Below are 17646 nucleotides of genomic sequence, written 5' to 3'. Positions count from 1 at the left end.
GGAATAAATCCATCTCCAGTCTGTATGAGATTCACTGTGTTTGTCTCAATATGTGGTGTGTTAATGTGCATTGCCAGGAAAAGTCATCGCAAGCCTCCAGTTATTTGAAGTTAAAGATCAAAGTATGTTTTTTGTCCCATGTTAGGTAAACACACAGGTTAGGTCTGACTGTGCTGGGGCAGTGACTTTTGAAAAGTGCAGCTGTTGCTTTCCTGTCCTCGCAGGAGAAGAGGCAGTCCCTGCCTTTCATGTAACCAACAGAGGCATGCAGGCTTCGAGGCAGCAAGCATATTTCGAAGACTTCTTGGCTGCTACTACTTGAGCTCTGTCTGAGTGGGATAAATAGTGGCTAAGTGTCAAATGGATATCTCCCTTACCCCTCTTACCTCTGAAGATGGGAATGCAAATTATTTTCTTAACACAAGAATCATTTTGATTGCTTGGCACAAACCTGTGGCTGCCCCCCCCCACCCCCCCCCAGGTTGCTTGCTGGGGGAAGGATTCCTGAGCAGCTGTCCATGTCTTTATCTGGGTTAGAAGAGGATGTGGTTTGAAAATATCATTCCAGTTATGAATGTTTGCAGCCACAGCTAAGGCAAACTCCACTGGCAGGCCTGACTTAGCTGAGTTAATGTGAAGATGTTTGAGTTGCCGACTCTGCTCAGGCTCCTATTGATAACCCATTTTCTATGGGGTTCTATAATGGCTGTAACTATTTCTGTGGATGAAACAGTTGCATAATCTTGGATGCTTTGTTTTTACTGACCATTGACAGCGTTTGGGTTTGAAGAGTTTTGGGGAGTGAGTTTGCTTGAACTGTTCGAGCGAAGGTGAACGACTTTTTAAAAAAACTAAACAGCGCCAGCCAACTAGCTAGTTCCTGCCCCTTTGAAAGGCAGAAGAGGTAGGCTGCAAGGAGAGGACGATGTGAACCTTTAATCTGGTGTCTGAACAAAAGTGCTCGTTTTTGGCAGAAATCTCCTACAGCGTTTTAGGGGACAGACCCAGCTGTATGCTGCTGGAGCTGGATTTGCTAGCTGGACCCTGCTGACTGCAGCAGAGCAAATTGCTGGCTCTGGTACATGCTGTCTGCAGTCTTCCTATTTCAATGCACCCCATGACTTGTATTTGCCCAGCAGATTAGAATTACTCCAATGGCACCATCAGTTCTAACCTGTTCAGTGGCTCTTCCTTTCCCTCTCTTCTATTTACTCTTGAGATAAAGCATTCAGGGAACTGCATTTCCACCTTTTTGGTCAGTCTGGCACATGTCCTGCCTAACTCTTGAGTTTGTTCTCTCATTTCAGCTCCACATAAATGCGTTCCTTTCTCTCCAGCTCCCCTTTAGAGATGCGCCATCATCCCTTGCTCAGCGTTCAGTTGCCCTAGGGTATGTCTACACTGCAAAAATAACCTGCAGCAACGAGTCTCAAAGTTTGAGGCAACTGACTCAGGCTCAGGGGGTTAAAAATAGCTGTGTAGCCATTCATGCCCAGGCTAGACCTTGAGCTCTGAAACCTGGCAAAGAGGGAAGATCTCAGAGCCCAGGCTCCAGCCTGAGTGGAAACAGTTTGTTTTTAAGCCCCAAAGTCAGTTGTCCCTCAGGCTCTGAGTTGCTGCTAAGGGCTTTTTGCCATGTATACGTATCCTTAGACATTTTGGCTTGTCTTCCGGAATGGAAGTAAATTATTCTTTCCTACTGATTCCACCTGCTGGTCTTGCTAGCCAGAGTACCGTACTCAGTAACTGCCTTGGTACTCAGTAATATCTCTAAGGAGCAGATGATTATGGACAAAGGCTTCAGGTGAGGTGACTTTAGGAGGCTTCCAAAATTAGGGACCATAAGCCCCCTGTCTTCAGTTTGGCTCAGTCCTGCTTTCAGTAAATTCTACGCAAAATTCCATAGACCTGACTGCTTTAATGTACTGTAAATCCTACACTGATTCTGACATTTGACCAGCTTATGCACAATATGTTGGCTTAATCTGAAGCTTTTGTGGAGAAGCATTAAATGTCTTATTGACATCTAGTTTATCAGATTAAAACTGCCCACAGTAATCTGCTTCTGTGCAATAAATGAACACTAAAAAGAAATCTGATCTCCTTGATTGTGTATTGAGCACCACCAATAATGAAGGTTATACAAGTGTTTCCATTTAGTTTTAGCAAAAATAGTTCAGCTATATGAGACCATAGCTTTCTCATTTATATTAAAAGCTTTTTGCTTCCCTTTTTGAATGGCTTCAGTGATTTGAGAGAGAAACTTGAAATCTGGTATGTTCATTTGGTGATCTCATGGGAATTCATTGCAGTTTGTGAAAAATATAAAGTTTTAAAGAAGGGCTTCTGAAATGTACATACTGAATAGATACATAATCTGCCAGCATTCGTTTGGTTGGGTGACTTCAGTATTTTTTCAGTGCATTTGAAAAAGTTTGTGTTGCATTTTTAATTCTTGTGGCACAGCTCCTTGGCTCAGGGCTAAAAATGAAAATATTTTAACGAACCTTGCAGTTTTGCTCTCTAGTCTGAATAAGCAGACCTAAAATAAAAGCCTGTGCTTGTTGTTCGTATTCTGTTGGGTGTAGTCTAATATTTACAGCATGGATTTTAAAAAGCATAGTATACTAGAGACTAAAATTGTGGCTAAAGTCTAAGAGCTGATGTGGCCAATGACATAAACTGCTTCCTAGCCTGATTCCTAATCAGAGAATTCTTCATAGGGCATGGGAGGGGAGACCCTTTGAAACTGGCTTTCTAAACAGCATCCCTGATTGAAAGTATTAAGTTCAAGGTCTTCCCAGGAAAACTATCAATCCTTTTAATAAGATATACAATTCACTTGGTGATAGCATCAAACAAGTGCTGTTTGTTTATTTCGATCTAGGTTACCTCATTCATTACTAGAAGTTTTAACGGACAGTTAATAAATTACCGTCTTGCATTAATGGAGCAAACTTAAGCTGATCCACACTTTGTGTCTGGGGAGGATCTATCTTCCTCCTTTACCATCATGAAAAGATGTTTCCAGATTTATGCAGTGACTGTCCTGTTCTTTTTAGACTGTCTACCCTTGCAATTGAACGACAACTCATGTCATCATTCACAAGGTTTTGCCGCAGCAAGTGCCTGTGTGAACACCTGCGTTCTCGGCAGGAGCACGCAAACCCTGCTCGTTGGGGGTGGAACTACTTTGTTGGCAAAAGTGCCGACAAACAGCGTTCACACTGCCCAACTTTTAGCAACCCGGTCATGTCTCTAAAAGCTGTGTGGTGTAGACATGGCCTTAGCTTGGGCTTTTTTTTTATCTCCCAGGCTCAGACTTTAAGGTCAGAAGGGACCATTGTGATCAGCTAGTCTGACCCACTGCACATTGCAGGCCACAGAATCTCACCCACCCACTCCTGAAATAGAAACTAAGCTGGCTGAGTTACTGAAGTCCTCAAATGATGGTTTAAAGACCTAAGTTACAGAGAATTCACTTTTACACTAGTTTAAATCTGCTAATGACTCATGCCTCATGCTGCAGAAAAAGGCAACCCTTCCACCCCCCCATGGGGTCTCAGCCAATCTGACCCAGGGGAAAATTCTTTCGTGACCCCAAATATAGTGATCAGTTAGACCAGCGGTTCTCAAACAGGGGTATGAGTACCCCTGGGAGTGTACACAGATCTTCCAGGGGATACATCAGCTCATCTAGATATTTGCCTAGTTTTAAAACAGGCTACATAAAAAGCACTAGTGAAGTCGGTACAAACTAAGATTTCATTGATGATTTGTTTATACTGCTCAATATACTATACATTGAAATACAAGTACAATGTTTATATTCCAGTTGATTTATTTTATAATTAGATGGTAAGAATCAGTCTGTAATTAGTCAGTAATAGTGTGACTGTGACACCTTTTTTGTATTTTTGTCTGTTGTTTTTTTTAAGTTTTAAGTGAGGTGAAACTTGGGAGTACGCAAGACAAATCTGATTCTAAAAAGGGTATGGTAGTCTGGGAAGGTTGAGAACCAGCTGAGTTAGACCCTGAGCATGTAGGCAAGACCCACCAGGCAGTTGAGTTGGGGTATTTTTGTTTTGAAGAAGAATGCCACGGCTAACACAGCTGAATGCCAAATTCTGCAGTCCTATCATCTAGATAGTTGGTTGCTTAACCTTTCCTCTCCAGAAATGAAAACTTTCTGGCTTTGTTAAATGAGTCTGACCCCTTTATAAAATTTAATGAGGAATCTTATGAGGGGAGAGTCCATGTCTCAGATTTCCAGCCTGGTGCAACTTTTTGTTTTGTAGCATGAATGTGAGTGTAATGAGCTCTTTCCATTTTGACTGAGCCAGAAGTGGAAAAACTGTCATTGCAAAGTTGTATTCCTTTAGTCCTGTGCAACCTTGCAGCCTGTGTCGAGAACCCAGGCTTATTTAATCCTCAGAGTTGAATCTCGTGAGTGTAATGAATGTTGGTTGTTTGAAATCTTTCAGCAGCCTTTCTAATCCCCCTCAGGCCTCCACCCACCCACATTTAATTCCCTGCTCTCTGGTTCCTAGTCTAAAATCTGATTGTGGAGAATGTATAAAAGACAAGTGTGTAGAAAGGATTATCTCAGGTAGTAATAGATGAAGGAATACAAATCAAGCATTCTGGCTGTAATAGACTCTCTGGTTTGAGTACTTAAGTATAAGTGCCTTTCTGGTGTCTGCTCTGATCAGAACTCCACAAGGAAGCCTCAAGTTGCTGACACTGGACTTCATGTCTAGACATGCCATCTCATGGAGGGGGGAGGCTGAAAATCACCTCATTTCTCTTGATGCTCAGTAACAAACAACTGATTTTGGAACATTGTCTGTGTTCCCCAGAGAGGACCTTTAAAGGTGCCTTGTACAGGGAAAAATTTTTACCTTTGTGTGCTTCTCTTCCTGATGCACAAAGAACATGACCAGTATTTCACTGCCTTTCTTTCTGTCTTTAAAATATCAGGAAAATAAGGGAAGCCCAGGCTTGAGCTGGAGGTCTATTTGGAGCTTTCTCTGCTCTTGACAGAAAGGGCCAGAGGTGCTGAAGCTGTACTAGGGATCACTTCTCCTCCTCTCTGGCAGATGTTTGTGTTTAAATCGCTATTAAGCCTTCTGCCATGATCTCTCCTGGATGTCGTTACCACTTCGTTTGCAGTAGCAGCACAGGGTGCCTCTTGTGTTGTCTGTGTCTTAGAGTGGAAGCTTCTAGAGGCAGGGATGTGCTGAGAATAATGATATTCAATAAATATGGAAAATGAGACTCCCTTGTGAGGTAGGTACTTGGTGAGAGATTGCATGAAGTAAGAAGTTCCACAAATGTTTCCACTGATGCTGCGGATTAGGTGAGGCACTACCCAGAGAACAGGCAGACTTCTGCTCTAACTTGGTGTACTGTGAGGCTCTCCAGTGTTCGTGTGGATCCTTGCTGAATAGCAGGGCAATACCTATTGTGCACAACGCTGCTTTAGAGTTACTCTGAGCCCTTGTTAACGAGTTATCCAGTGGGAGTTGCATATTCGCTATCTCACTGTACGCTGCCCTGAAAGGAGAACCACTTGCAGTCAGGCATATTGTAAATGAAGTGTGTCTGTAGCTGCTGGTTGTGCTAGATTCTGAAGCATCATGACTTTGTTCACCCAAGTGTCTTTTTAGAGGATTGAGGAGAACTTAATTTAGGGTTTGAGTGGTAGCCGTGTTAGTCTGTATCAGCAAAAACAATGAGGAGTCTTTCTGGCACCTTAAAGACTAAGAAATTTGTTAATCTCTCTAAGGTGCCACAAAGACTCCTCATTGTTTTAATTTAGGGTGTTCAGGGTCTTTCCTAGGTGTGGGATGCTGCAGGTTGAGCAAGTATGCCCGGGTGGGGGTGGGGTGCAGCCCAGCCAGCAGTGGAACTATAGACTAGTTGCCTTGATTCTCCTGAGAACTGAGGGTACAACTACACTGCCAAAAAACAAGACAGTGAGCCTCAAAGCCTGGGTCAGTGGACTTGGGCTGTGGGGCTAAAAATAGCAGGGGAGACATTCCCACTCCGCTGGAGCCTGGACTCTGAGATCCTCGCCCAAGAGGCAAAGTCTGCTGCTGTTTTTAGCCCCACAGGGTGATCCGGGCTCTGATACTCTTTCTGGAGTGTAGATGTGCCCTCTTTCACGTCACTGAAATGTGACTTTCACACCCTTTCCCTGCTTGTTTCCTTTTAGTGTCCATTGGCATCTCTCGTTCCCTGCACAGAAAAACTAGACCCGCGCCTATGGTGTGAATTCTCCCTTTGAGAGTTTCCTTGTGCTGCTTAACTCAGGTGGTGCAATGCCTTGCACAATGGGCCCAGGTCTGTAAGTAAGGCTCCTAGGCACTATGGCAACACCAAGAATAAATAAAGAATAATGATTCTGAGGCATCTTGGAGGAGCTGTGTACTGATTTCAGATGGGGGTTCGACATGAAGTGACTGGTCACTGTAGAGTCTGTTGGGTTTGGGCTTGGAACTGACGCTGTGTTTGGAAAGTGCTTCTGAAGACCTTTTTTTGTAAAAATTTTACTGAAGCATCTAATAAGTGACTCAGCCACTTAAACACTGGCCAAGGGATCACTCTTTCCCAAGTGCCTAGTGTGTTGCATACTGGGTCATGGTCAAGGCACAGCATATTCCTTCCCCCCTCTTCTCCCCCTCCCCCCCCCCCAAAAAAATTGGAGTTGCAAGCAGTTGTAGGCAGCTAGTGACTTTTCTCTCTGCCCAATGTGCACTGGCATCATGGCATGGTGAGATTCCAACTAGACTTCACTGGGGAGCAGAAGAGCAAGTTCAAAACCCCCCTGCAGAGCTGGGGAAGAGAAGTAATGATTCCCTATTCACAGGGCTCCTCTCAGATCCATAAGGGCTGCTGCAGGAACTTTCCCTGAAAGAGGAAGGAGAATTGGGTGGTTAATCTCTCAGTGCTCAGATGAAACTACCCTCTGGAGAACAATTTCCTTCCAGGATTTGCATCTGACATACAGTTTGCCTGATGATCTAATTCTAACTGCTGGCACCCCCTTGTGGAAACTCTGTTGTGGAGCTGTTTTGTAATGTAAGTGGAGAAGACTAGACTTAAAAACCTTAAACTGTCCTTGTAAGGCAAGATTTAAAATACTCCCTTTAGAAATTGCAGATGGATGCATGATAAACACCTATATGGCAAGGGTGTGTTCTGCTTTGCTTTTATTGCATGCTGAGAAGAATTTCTGTAGTCTGATCTGCAGGAGAAGAGCCTGGTAAGGCTCCATGGCACATCCCTTAAGGAGAATCCCATCCCGGGACCAGAATCCATCCTGCCTGCATTCTAGCATGGACAATCGGATGGGTATATGTGCATCCACGCTCACTAGGAACTGCAATGTGGCCTCTTGGGGCTGGGGAAGTCAGGACATTACTTGTTAAACTGGTTTTGATAGAATTGTTAATGTGAGGCGTGTTCTTCTTTGAGTGTAGAACCAGAGCATGCCCTGCCTCCTGTACATACTGGTGTCTTTGGCCCAGATTGGAAGCTTTGTAGTACTGTGCTGAATCCTCTGGGACATTGTATTAATCTCTTAATTGGATTTGCAGTTCTCAGGTAGCAGCTTGCTATGGCAGCAGAGAGATAGTTATAAACACTGTGACTGTTAAAGGTCACTTGTCTGGGTAAGGCAGTTAATCTGGAAACAGATGTACAAGGGACCAGGGACTGCTGCTTACTGGAGCTGGCTAATGGTGTTTGCAATGCTCTGTGAACTGTTGTTGTTGTGTGCTGCTCAGTTGCTTAACACATCAGTTTACATTCTCCTGTGAGAGGGATACAAAGGAAAACACAAGCTGAATGTCCAGAAATGTTGCCTAATGGCCAGGCCTGTCAGACTGTGAAATAGCCCTCCTATGGTGAGTCCTGTTAGCCGGTGGAGTAACCTCCCTGTGGAAGTAATGAAAGCCCCATTGCTTGAGTCATTTTAACATGAGTGAGCAAAGCGCTGAATTAGATAACCCTGACCTGGCAGGAGAAGGGACTCTCCATACCTCTCCCATCTATGGTCATGTTAAGAGCTAATCAGTCAGAGAAAAACTGCCCTGTACACACAGGAAGCCGTGCCCTGGTGTGCCTTAATCCTACAATTTCTCAGATTTAAAGTAACTGCCTTTGGGAATGGTGGGGACGTAGTAGGGAGTCTGTTTGAAATGTGGGGCTCATTGAGTGGAGAACGCTCTTCACAGCAGCTCTTTGGCCTCCCTTAAATCTTGATGGAGAGACAGCTGTGCCACTAGCCCCTGATGATTCAGAAAGCCAACTTGCTGACTCTGCTTCTCCTCCTGCACCCCCGATGGATGGCAGCTGTGCCTTTCTTCAGCTGCTTGGCAAGAGACAAGCTGTGCATGTGTTCCTGGGAACCCTGGTGAGCAAAGAGATGAATGGCTCAGGATAGCACATGGGAGTTTTAGCTGCTTGATTCTTGACCATGATGTCCAAAAGAAATAGCAAACCTAGTGAGAGTCTATTTTAGAGGGCTATTGATTTGTTCAGTGTGAAGATGAAGAGCCTGCTCTGTATAGGAGCACACTCTGCGTACAACAAAACTGCATGTAGTTCATACCCCCTTCCCTGCTCTTCACATTTCACATGGGTAGTCTGTCTGTTTTTCCTTCAGCTACAGAATGTAGCCAGCAAGTGTATTCTGTACCAGTCATTTCTGTAGCTTTGTTTCACTGTCTGTAAAGTGTCTGTCTCGGACTTTGACTTTCATAGGCTAGACTTTCTTTAATGCTCTTCTGTACACTATAACATTGGCCAAAAGAATCACTGTTAGCATGCCCATTTTGCTGGGAAAAGCTGATCATCAACTAGTGACCTAAGCTGAGTACTAACATTAATTCAGTACGGTCCACTTAAACATAGCCTCAGAACCTGCAGGAAATGGGTTTTCCTCTGTGAAATCAAAGGTACCAAAATGCAACAAAAACCTTCTTAAATTAATAACTGCCCCAACAATGGACTTTGTTTGGTGTCTGTATTGACTTTCACAGCCTCCAAAGTTTTCCTGTTAAGTATGAGCTATTATGCAAATAAACTTTTCCTGTTTACATAACCAAAATATAGTTTTGTGAGACAGTGGAGTGCTGTTAAATGAACACCTGTTAAAAGAGCACATCATTTGGGGGTAATTTCTAGCCAGTCTCTGTAGCATGGTAGGAACCTCTCATTTTTAGTTACTCCTCCAATAGTAATGTCTTTAAAGAGACATCACCAGCCTGTTAAGTCTCCCAAACTTGCCTATCTTTTGAAGGCAGAGGTCTCAGTATCCCTAAATCCCAAAGAGGCAGACTGTCCCTTTAACTGGGAATTGCTATAACCCAAAGCCTAACAAATGTGCATCTGAAGAAGTGAGCTGTAGCTCACAAAAGCTCATGCTGAAATAAATTTTAGTCTAAGGTGCCACAACTCTTGTTTTTTTGCGGATACAGACTAACACGGCTGTTACTCTGAAACCTAACAAATGAGTGACTCTCAATTAGCCAGTTTCTGCAATCCAATTAGTAACCTTGATAAGCCTGACAAACTTCAGATGGGGGCTCATTTTCTTTGTCTCTCCATTTTGGGTGGCGGAAGTGAGGGAGCGTGGGAGTGGGAAGGTTGCACTCTAAAAATTCTTATCACCTTCCAAACATCTGCTGGCCTATGTGAAAACAAAAGACCTTGCAAAAAGGAAAGAAGATTTATTGACCGCTGCAGAAATAATTCTGGAAATGAGACAGGCTGACTAGATATTTCTTCACATGTGCTCTGTGGGATCCAGAATGTTTTAAGTGTGTGCGTCAAAAAGGTGCGTAATGCATATCGAAGTCACTGTGTGCATAGTTGAATGGCTGGCTTCTCCTTGTCTCTTGACTGAATTAGCTTTTTCCAGCTATGCCATTTGACCAGATACAGATGAAAAAAATAAAATACTCATGCATAAATTGTGTGGTGTGTTGAGATGGCCTGAGATTATTGGTGTTTAACAGGAAAGTCAACTTACCTCTCTCTTCTTTGAGCTGTTATCTACTATTTGATAAGACTCTAATGGAAAGTTTAGAGAAATGTCTCTCTTCAGTTTGCTTACCTCTTGCATTTCTCAGCACTTGGCATATAGCTCAGGGGTTCTCAAACTGGGGGTCAGAACCCCTCAGGGGTCACAAGGTTATTACATGGGGGGGTTGTGAGCTGACAGCCTCCACCCCAAACCCCACTTTGCCTCCAGCATTTATAAGGGTAACAAATATTAGTGTATTTTAATTTATAAGGAGGGGGGGTTGCACTCAGAGGCTTGCTATGTGAAAAGGGTCACGAGTACAAAAGTGTAAGAGTCCCTGTTTCTGTAACTTGCATACAAGAGAGGGTTTTTAAGAAAATGTGATTGCAAAACCACAAATAGTCATGTCAAACCTGGAGCTACTTGTACTTAATGTTTTACCGTAAACTAGCTTTCAAGATGATATTGTCCCTTCAAATACGGGTGATTTGTTTTCACTTTTTTCCCCTGTGATATAGCTGTTCATTGCCTTAGAGTAGAAAATGCTGTCAGTCTGAGTAACCAGAAGCTTTAAATGGAGGTCTCCCCCACCTGCCTTCTAGGGGAGACCTGCTCTGCAAGAGGCAGGCCTAGTCATTCAGGGTTATGGCTATGGCTAACAGATTGTGTCCTTTTTATGAAGTCTACAGCAGCTGTAATGCTAAACCAGCGCATATCAACAATTCTCGTTCGTCTGCCACATTTGGGCATTGGAGGTATTTGTTTCCTCTCCCTCTTTTTCCCTCCCCCCACTTCACTGGGGTTACTGGTGCTCAAATGCAGAGGGTTCATGTAATTTCTTGCTGGCTGAATCTTTGCCATTGCAATGAGGTCTGTATATTGATGCTCTCTTGTGTCTGTTAATTAGTACTTTACCCTGAATATAGTCCCTACCTCTCCCCTGTGTAAGCTTCCTGGGTAATGAGATGTTAGAGATTTGCTGATGAATGCAGAGGGAAGAATGCATGTGTTCTGGAGGGGAGCAGCTACCTAAAAGAAAAGAGCTGACCTTTGATGCAGAATCTCTAACATAAGTAAAAATGCAGCTTGATAACTGCTTAGTTTATCATTAATTTTCTGTAATTTTTTTAGACTTTTGAGTTTGCTTTAAATACAGGGGGAAAGCACTTGACCTATTCTATGGCTTGTCTCTTCTTTAAATAAAGAAACTAGATCCTGTTAAACTTTCTGATAGTTCATCAATTCTGGCCCCATCATTTATTGTGCTTCAACTGCAAAGATTTTTTCTGCTTTCCAGCACAGTCCCAGAGGGCTGGTGAGATGTTAATAGAACTCTAGCAAATGCTTGCTTGTTTTTAGCTGCAGGAAATAGAGGCAAACAATTTCAAGAGGAAATGGTGTGTTTGTACCACACTTGTGCCAGGCAGTGGGCTGAGTGACCCAAGAGGTTCCCACTCACCCCCGCCCCAGCTGCAGATGTCTGTAGCTTGATCTTGTTCCCTGTTTCTTTTTAGAATGGATGGGGACAAAGTCAAGTCCTAGAATTGTGTTGCTTGGCTGAAGTTTCAGTATTAAAACTAACATCTCCTTAACCTGGATCCCATCTGTACCATTTGCTGCATTTTCATCAGCTTGAAGCCCAGATGTTAACATTGAGAAGAAATAAGATTGTAAAAACAATGGTTATGTTTTCAACCTTGAAGTGCTCCACACCAGTGAGATGTGAGAAATCATTTCACCAAGTGCCTAATGTGTTCTTGAGGATGGGCTGCATGAGAGCTATATGCAATTAGTGATTCACCGGGGCTATTGCATTCCATAAGAGTCCATGGAGCAGCTGTTCCTAAGCCTCTGCAGAACTGAGCTCCAGCTACCATTTCCTGGTATGCAAAGGGTACAAGTCTGACTTACTGGTGATATATCAGCCCCCTGTGTTACACAGACACATGAAAGAGCAGACTCTCCAGACAGCCACTCCCCCATCGTCCAAAACTTGAAAGAGTGGGAAGAGCTAGTTGTACTTCCAGGGTGAAATTCTGGCCCTACTGAAGTCCAATGGCAAAACTCCTTCTGACGTCAATGGGGCCAGGATTTCACCCCTGGTCATTAAACTTTCCTCAGTACAGCTCTGTACACAGCATAAGCAATGATTTTTTTTCCCCCGAAGATGCCAGACAGCCTTATTCAACCAATGCCCAAAGTCCTTCCACACAAACAGTGCTGAAATGAGCTGTTCTTTAGCCCCATTAGGGAAAACAAAGGCACAAAAGTCTCTTCATGGGCTTGTCTGTCTTCTCTAAGCACTAAAATTCTGGCTGCATAAGCTGTCCTACTTCTGAGGCGCTGGCATGCATTCTCCTTAGATTTGAATGCCTTTTGCTTGACATCAAAGGATTTAGCTAAAGGCATCTAACCAGCCATTGAGAATCTGATTGATTGATCTTCATCTAGGGTTTCAGGACACACAATCTTGAAATCCATTTGCTTTGCTAGTGTCACCAGTTCTATTTTTAGCTGTTTAAAATGCCTTCTTATTTTTTACTCCCCTTGGTGGTGGTCTAGCCTCCAGAGCTTCTCCTCATCCGTGTTAACCATAACGACAGGCTACCTCCTGCACAAATAGGAAAACACGGGCTGTCTTACGGCCATGTCCTCCCAGCACTCCTTTCTGGTTCTGGTTCAGCTTTATCTTGAAGTTTTTACATATTTAAGACAGCTGAATTTTTCCCTGACTTCCTGCCATGCTGGTGACATAGAAGAAGGTAAGATTGGTGGGCCAAGAATCTCATTCCCCTTGGACTACCACAGCTGTGGTTTTCTTTATTTTGGGTGAGGTATGAAATAAAACTGCTGCCAAGTTGCTCATAGACAAGGATTACAAATATCCCCCATACAAACCTGTTCCCCCTAGAATCCAGTTTGGTTTGCAGGTGGGTTTCAGTTGTTCAAATTGCTGCCCAAATGCTGGGTTTCAGGCTTGTCTTTGGCCATAGGATGATCATCTTAATGGTGGCTTTAAAAACAAGTATCATTGCTCTCCTGATACCTCTTGCTCTGTTCCATTTAAGGTAGCATTGGGTAACGAAGACTTAGTTTTTGAGATGGTACCCAGTTTATTTAATTGCAGTCCTTTTTTTTTTCTTTTTAATTAGTCAGCTTTCTTAATCAGTTGCATGTGTCCTGTTTTCTGAACCAAACCAGGAGAGGCCTGGTGTGTAACTGGAACAGAGAAGGGTTGTTTCATCAGCATTGTTAGTGTTCCACTTTGGTCAAGAGGTACCTACTCTATATAGCATACTTGTAGCCATCTCCCTTCTACTGCATTTAGAATTGCTTTGTGATGCTTCGAAAAAGAGTTTATAAGCAGGGAAACCACCACCACCACAAAAAGGTATCAGTGTATCCTGTCTTTAGTCTTAAGCTCTAGGTCAGCTGCTGTTTTTTCTCTTTGTGTATTCTACACTACAGAGGACAGTTTGTGTGTATGGGGTCCTCCAGCATGGTCTCGGCATTCGTGGGGTACTCGCATATGCATGCTATATGTTCAGACTTCCCTGCCATCAGGAAGTGCTAGACTTCGCTGCATTATTTTTTTTTAATGTGGTTTTGTTGTGGGAATAGGGTGACCCAGATAGCAAGTGTGAGAAATTGGGACACTTTCTCCCCCCCCCCCCCCCCCCCCCCCGGGGGTGGTGGTGTAGCGTATATAACACATCCCTTAATAATGGGACATCTGGTCACCCTACCTATGTAGGAAGCCTGGTTAAAGTGGTTCTTGCATGTTCCTCTGAGTGTCAAGAGGTTCACGGTCAGTTCCATACCCTGCTAATGTCAGTGCTAAATGAGTCTGGTGGAGGGGGGAGAATTGTGTCCCTCTTTGGCCTTATCTTCACTGCTAAAGAAGGTGGGGGTGGATTGTTTTGTTTACCACGGGTTACTAATGCCTGTGAGCTATCTTGAGGTGTGAAGACCCAGGCCACTTGAGTTTTACTGTGAGGTAAGTTGCCCCAAATCTCCTCCAGAGGTTGCCGTTGGTAACTGGTTTTACCCTGAGGAGCAAAGTGCCTCGTCTGTACTGTTTTTTCCCTCTGGATAACTCACATGCTTGAGTTACTCCTAAGGTTAAAAAAACCCTTCTTTAGCAGTGAAGTCAAGGCCTTTGCTACTTTGACTGAACTGCAGGGTTGGCTCGTCACTTCTTGGGCCTTCCCCCTCTCTGGGGTGGCTGCCTGCTGTTGGTTTGGCATGCAAACTCTGGGACAGGAGCCAATGCTTAGCCCCAATGGTAGAGGAGATCAGACTTCTATTGGAAGGAATCTTGCAACTCTAGTGAGTTAATGACAAACTGACTTTAGTCCATTGGCCCTTTGAACATGTTTGGTTGCTTCCCCGGCTCCAGTACGGCGTCTCACTCCCATCACAAGGCAGGGTGGATCGGTTCATGGATTTTAGAACAAGTGGCAGACTGATTTGAGATCTCTGTCCAACTGGACTTACTCCATGGTCTGATGCACTTAACCACTTGATTGAAATGCATAATGGGTCTGTGCCTGGGGTAGGAGGAGAGGAGATGGTGGTGAAGACCATCCCCAGGTCTGGAAAACCTCAAGGTGAAACTTCTCTGCACAAAGGGAGGCACAGCCCATGCTTATTCCACCCTCTGTGAGGTTAGCATGCAAACGCTGGCTGATAGCAGCCCCAGAAAGCCATGTGAAACAACCTGTTGAGTGGTTTCTCCTTGGGTGTGGTGGGTTTAGAGCCCAGTGGACTCACAATGGTGCCTATAGTTCTCTGAAAATAGTCGTGTGAGTCAGATGTGGACTGAAATAGCAATTCCGGTTTGCTTTGTGTATCCAATCACTGTTTGCATTCTTTGCAACCATGACATTGCCACTAGCTGACTCTGGGCTGGACTTAGAGGTGTGTTTGGAGCATATGACAGAGCCACAAAGTTCAACTCCCACTGCTGCCATGTGGCCCCAGGCAAGTCTTAGCCACTGGCTGCTTTTCCCCCTCAAGTGGGGGGTTGTGAGTTAATTAACGTGCGTAAGTAATTGTGTAACCCACATGCTTTCCTCACTCCAAATTCACTGCAGGGTGATGGTTGCGTTGGCGTTTCCATTACGAACAGAAACCCTGGATGTGGGAGTGACCTTTCACATTTGTCACTCCCAGGGTCACTGGAATAACTCGTCCCTTTATGCAAAGCCCTGCACAACAGGGCATGCATCTTGATCTGGGCCTTTGGATGCCAGCAGGGTATAAGCCATAAATCTTCCACTGCTGAGAGTTCAGAGAATTTCAGGAGGAAGATGTGCTGTCATGTCCTGGATTACTACGATGTTGCAGATTCTAATCCATGTCAGAGACCATTTTAAATGCTTAAATTTGAATTTCCTTGAGGTTTTAGTCATGGATTTTAACCCCTTCCTTGCTGCCAGGTCCTGTTTATCTTAGCAACAGCTTTAAGATAAAATGACTTGGGTTGTGGCTTTTATAGACGTGTATAGCTCAAGGTGAGCACTCTGAGCACACCAAGACATCCTTCGGACTTGGAGAGGCTAGTTGAGGTTTAGAAGTGTTTTATCTGCTGCTAGCATCCCTGTGGCCATGCTGGAGGAAGCCTGGATTGGGGAGCTGCTGGGAATGGCTCGCATTCTGGTAGAATAAATCTCTAGCATGGTGCCCAGGTCTGTGGTGCTGCTGCTGTTGGGTGGGGAGAGCTGCTCATTTGTGCCACGTGTCCTGACTTTTCACCAATGCTCTGAGGTCATTGGTCTGGAAAGGGGCAAAGAGTTTGAGGTGGAAAGGAAACTGTAAACCAAGATTTAAAATCTTTGCAAGGAGAAGTCTCTGGGATCAGGTTTAAAGTATGTGTCTTGAGAGGTCCAGGGAGTGGTGGTGGAGGGGAGTTTACCTCTCCTTCTAATGCTTGGGATTGGCATTTCATCTTTCTGAATTAGGGCTTGGCTACACTGGAGAGTTGCAGCGCTGGTGATGGGGTTACAGTGCTGCAACTCACTCTGTGTACACACTTGGAAAGCCCAGCCAGCGCTGCAACTCCCTGGCTGCAGCGCTGGCTGTACACCTGGTCTGATTGGGGTGTAGAGATTCCAGCGCTGGTGATGCAGCGCTGGCATCAGGTGTTGGATCACCCAAAGCATGTTGTTGTCAGGGTATGGAGTACCCCAAGCCTACTTCGCACTCGCGCATCGTATTCACACTCCATTCTGGGCTCAGTGACGCCCTTAAATCCTGAATTTAAAAATCATCCTCTGTTTCTCAGCCAGGTAGTGCAATCATACTGACAATCTCCATGTCCCAAACACCAGCATGGAGCATGCGACTGCAGACTCATAGGTTGGGTGAGGAACTGTGCATTAAGCTGCGCTCCAGCCATAGAAATTATGATTATTTATGGGTCAGATACAAAAGTTCAGCTGCAAGGGCCATAACGGACACGGCGTGCAGAGTTGAAGTAAAGGAGCTGTGGAGTGCCCTATCAAAGCCCGTGAGGGAAACGGCGCTCAGGTGCTGCTCCCCAGATTCGTTTACAACGAGCGATAGGATATTGGGGGTGTCCCACTGGAAATCCGAGAAAACAGGTACATTCAGAGCGAAGGAGGTGGGAGGCGTGGAGAACCAGATGAGTACTGGGTTGTGAAGATACCAAGTCGCAGAGCAATGCATGCCAGGAGCTCTCTCAACAGAAGAAGCCTAGGCCAGTCGCATGCAGGGAACTTTTGATGAAGAGCAGAGGACGTGATCCGTAACAGCTTTTAAAATGTTTGTGAGAGTGGGGGTATGGCTGTCGAGTGCGTGCATGCACGCTTAGATGTGAATAGCATTGACTGGTTACAGTGCAGAATCGCCTCCTGTAACGCTGCAAAAGTTTGCAGAGCGTGGGCAATGTGTGTGCACCATTTATAGGAAGCACGTGGTCTTGTCAGTCAGCTAACGCTCACACCACGTGCGTGAGCGTGAGAATTGCTGACAAGAACGCATAGGGAGGGTGGAATCCACATGCTGAAAGAACCTCCACTTTTCCAGTGATATGAAGGTGAATACTGGAAGGATAAAAATCGCTGTTAAAAGTAGGATACTGTGTTAGTGCACTGTCCCAGCTACAGCTGCCGCTGCTTCCCAAGCAGCAAAACGTATTGACCGACTAATCAGGCAGCTCCCCTCCAGTGGGATTCACCAAAAACAATTGATTCATTAGTGACCAGCCCCATGTACTCTCCATTCTTGTCGCTTTGCGTCTCTGTGATAAGGTATTGTAAATGATGCTGAAAGAGTGAACTACGCATCGATTAGTAAGCTAAGCGCCTCTGAGAATTTTGTGCTTTAAGTGTTTTGAATACTACGGCTCTAAGTGGTACAGAAAGACTACATAACTAGAGAAAGCAAGAGAATCAAAGAGGATTGGGAAAAGATTATGAGCTAGCCAAGACAGGAAGAGAGTGCAAGACTGTGAAGAGAAAATGCACCAGTGAGAAACAAAACAGGAAAAAGAATTGCAAAATAAAAAGCACAAACCAGCTTAATAAGCCTGGCAGGCACAAACAGCTGTATGCAGTCACTGGAGCCATGCAGCAATCTATCCCGCTGGA

General features: G+C 44.6%; 1 protein-coding gene across 3 annotated transcripts in view; it reads left to right on the top strand.

Moving 5' to 3' along the window:
• Positions 1-17646, top strand: part of BAIAP2 (BAR/IMD domain containing adaptor protein 2) — an 87818-nt gene that overhangs the window by 20764 nt on the left and 49408 nt on the right. The gene's annotated exons all lie outside the window — the stretch shown is intronic.

Source organism: Chelonoidis abingdonii, chromosome 13, assembly GCF_003597395.2.
Source record: "Chelonoidis abingdonii isolate Lonesome George chromosome 13, CheloAbing_2.0, whole genome shotgun sequence".
NCBI classification, from domain to species: Eukaryota; Metazoa; Chordata; order Testudines; family Testudinidae; genus Chelonoidis; species Chelonoidis abingdonii.
This window is presented reverse-complemented; position numbering and strand designations above follow the sequence as displayed.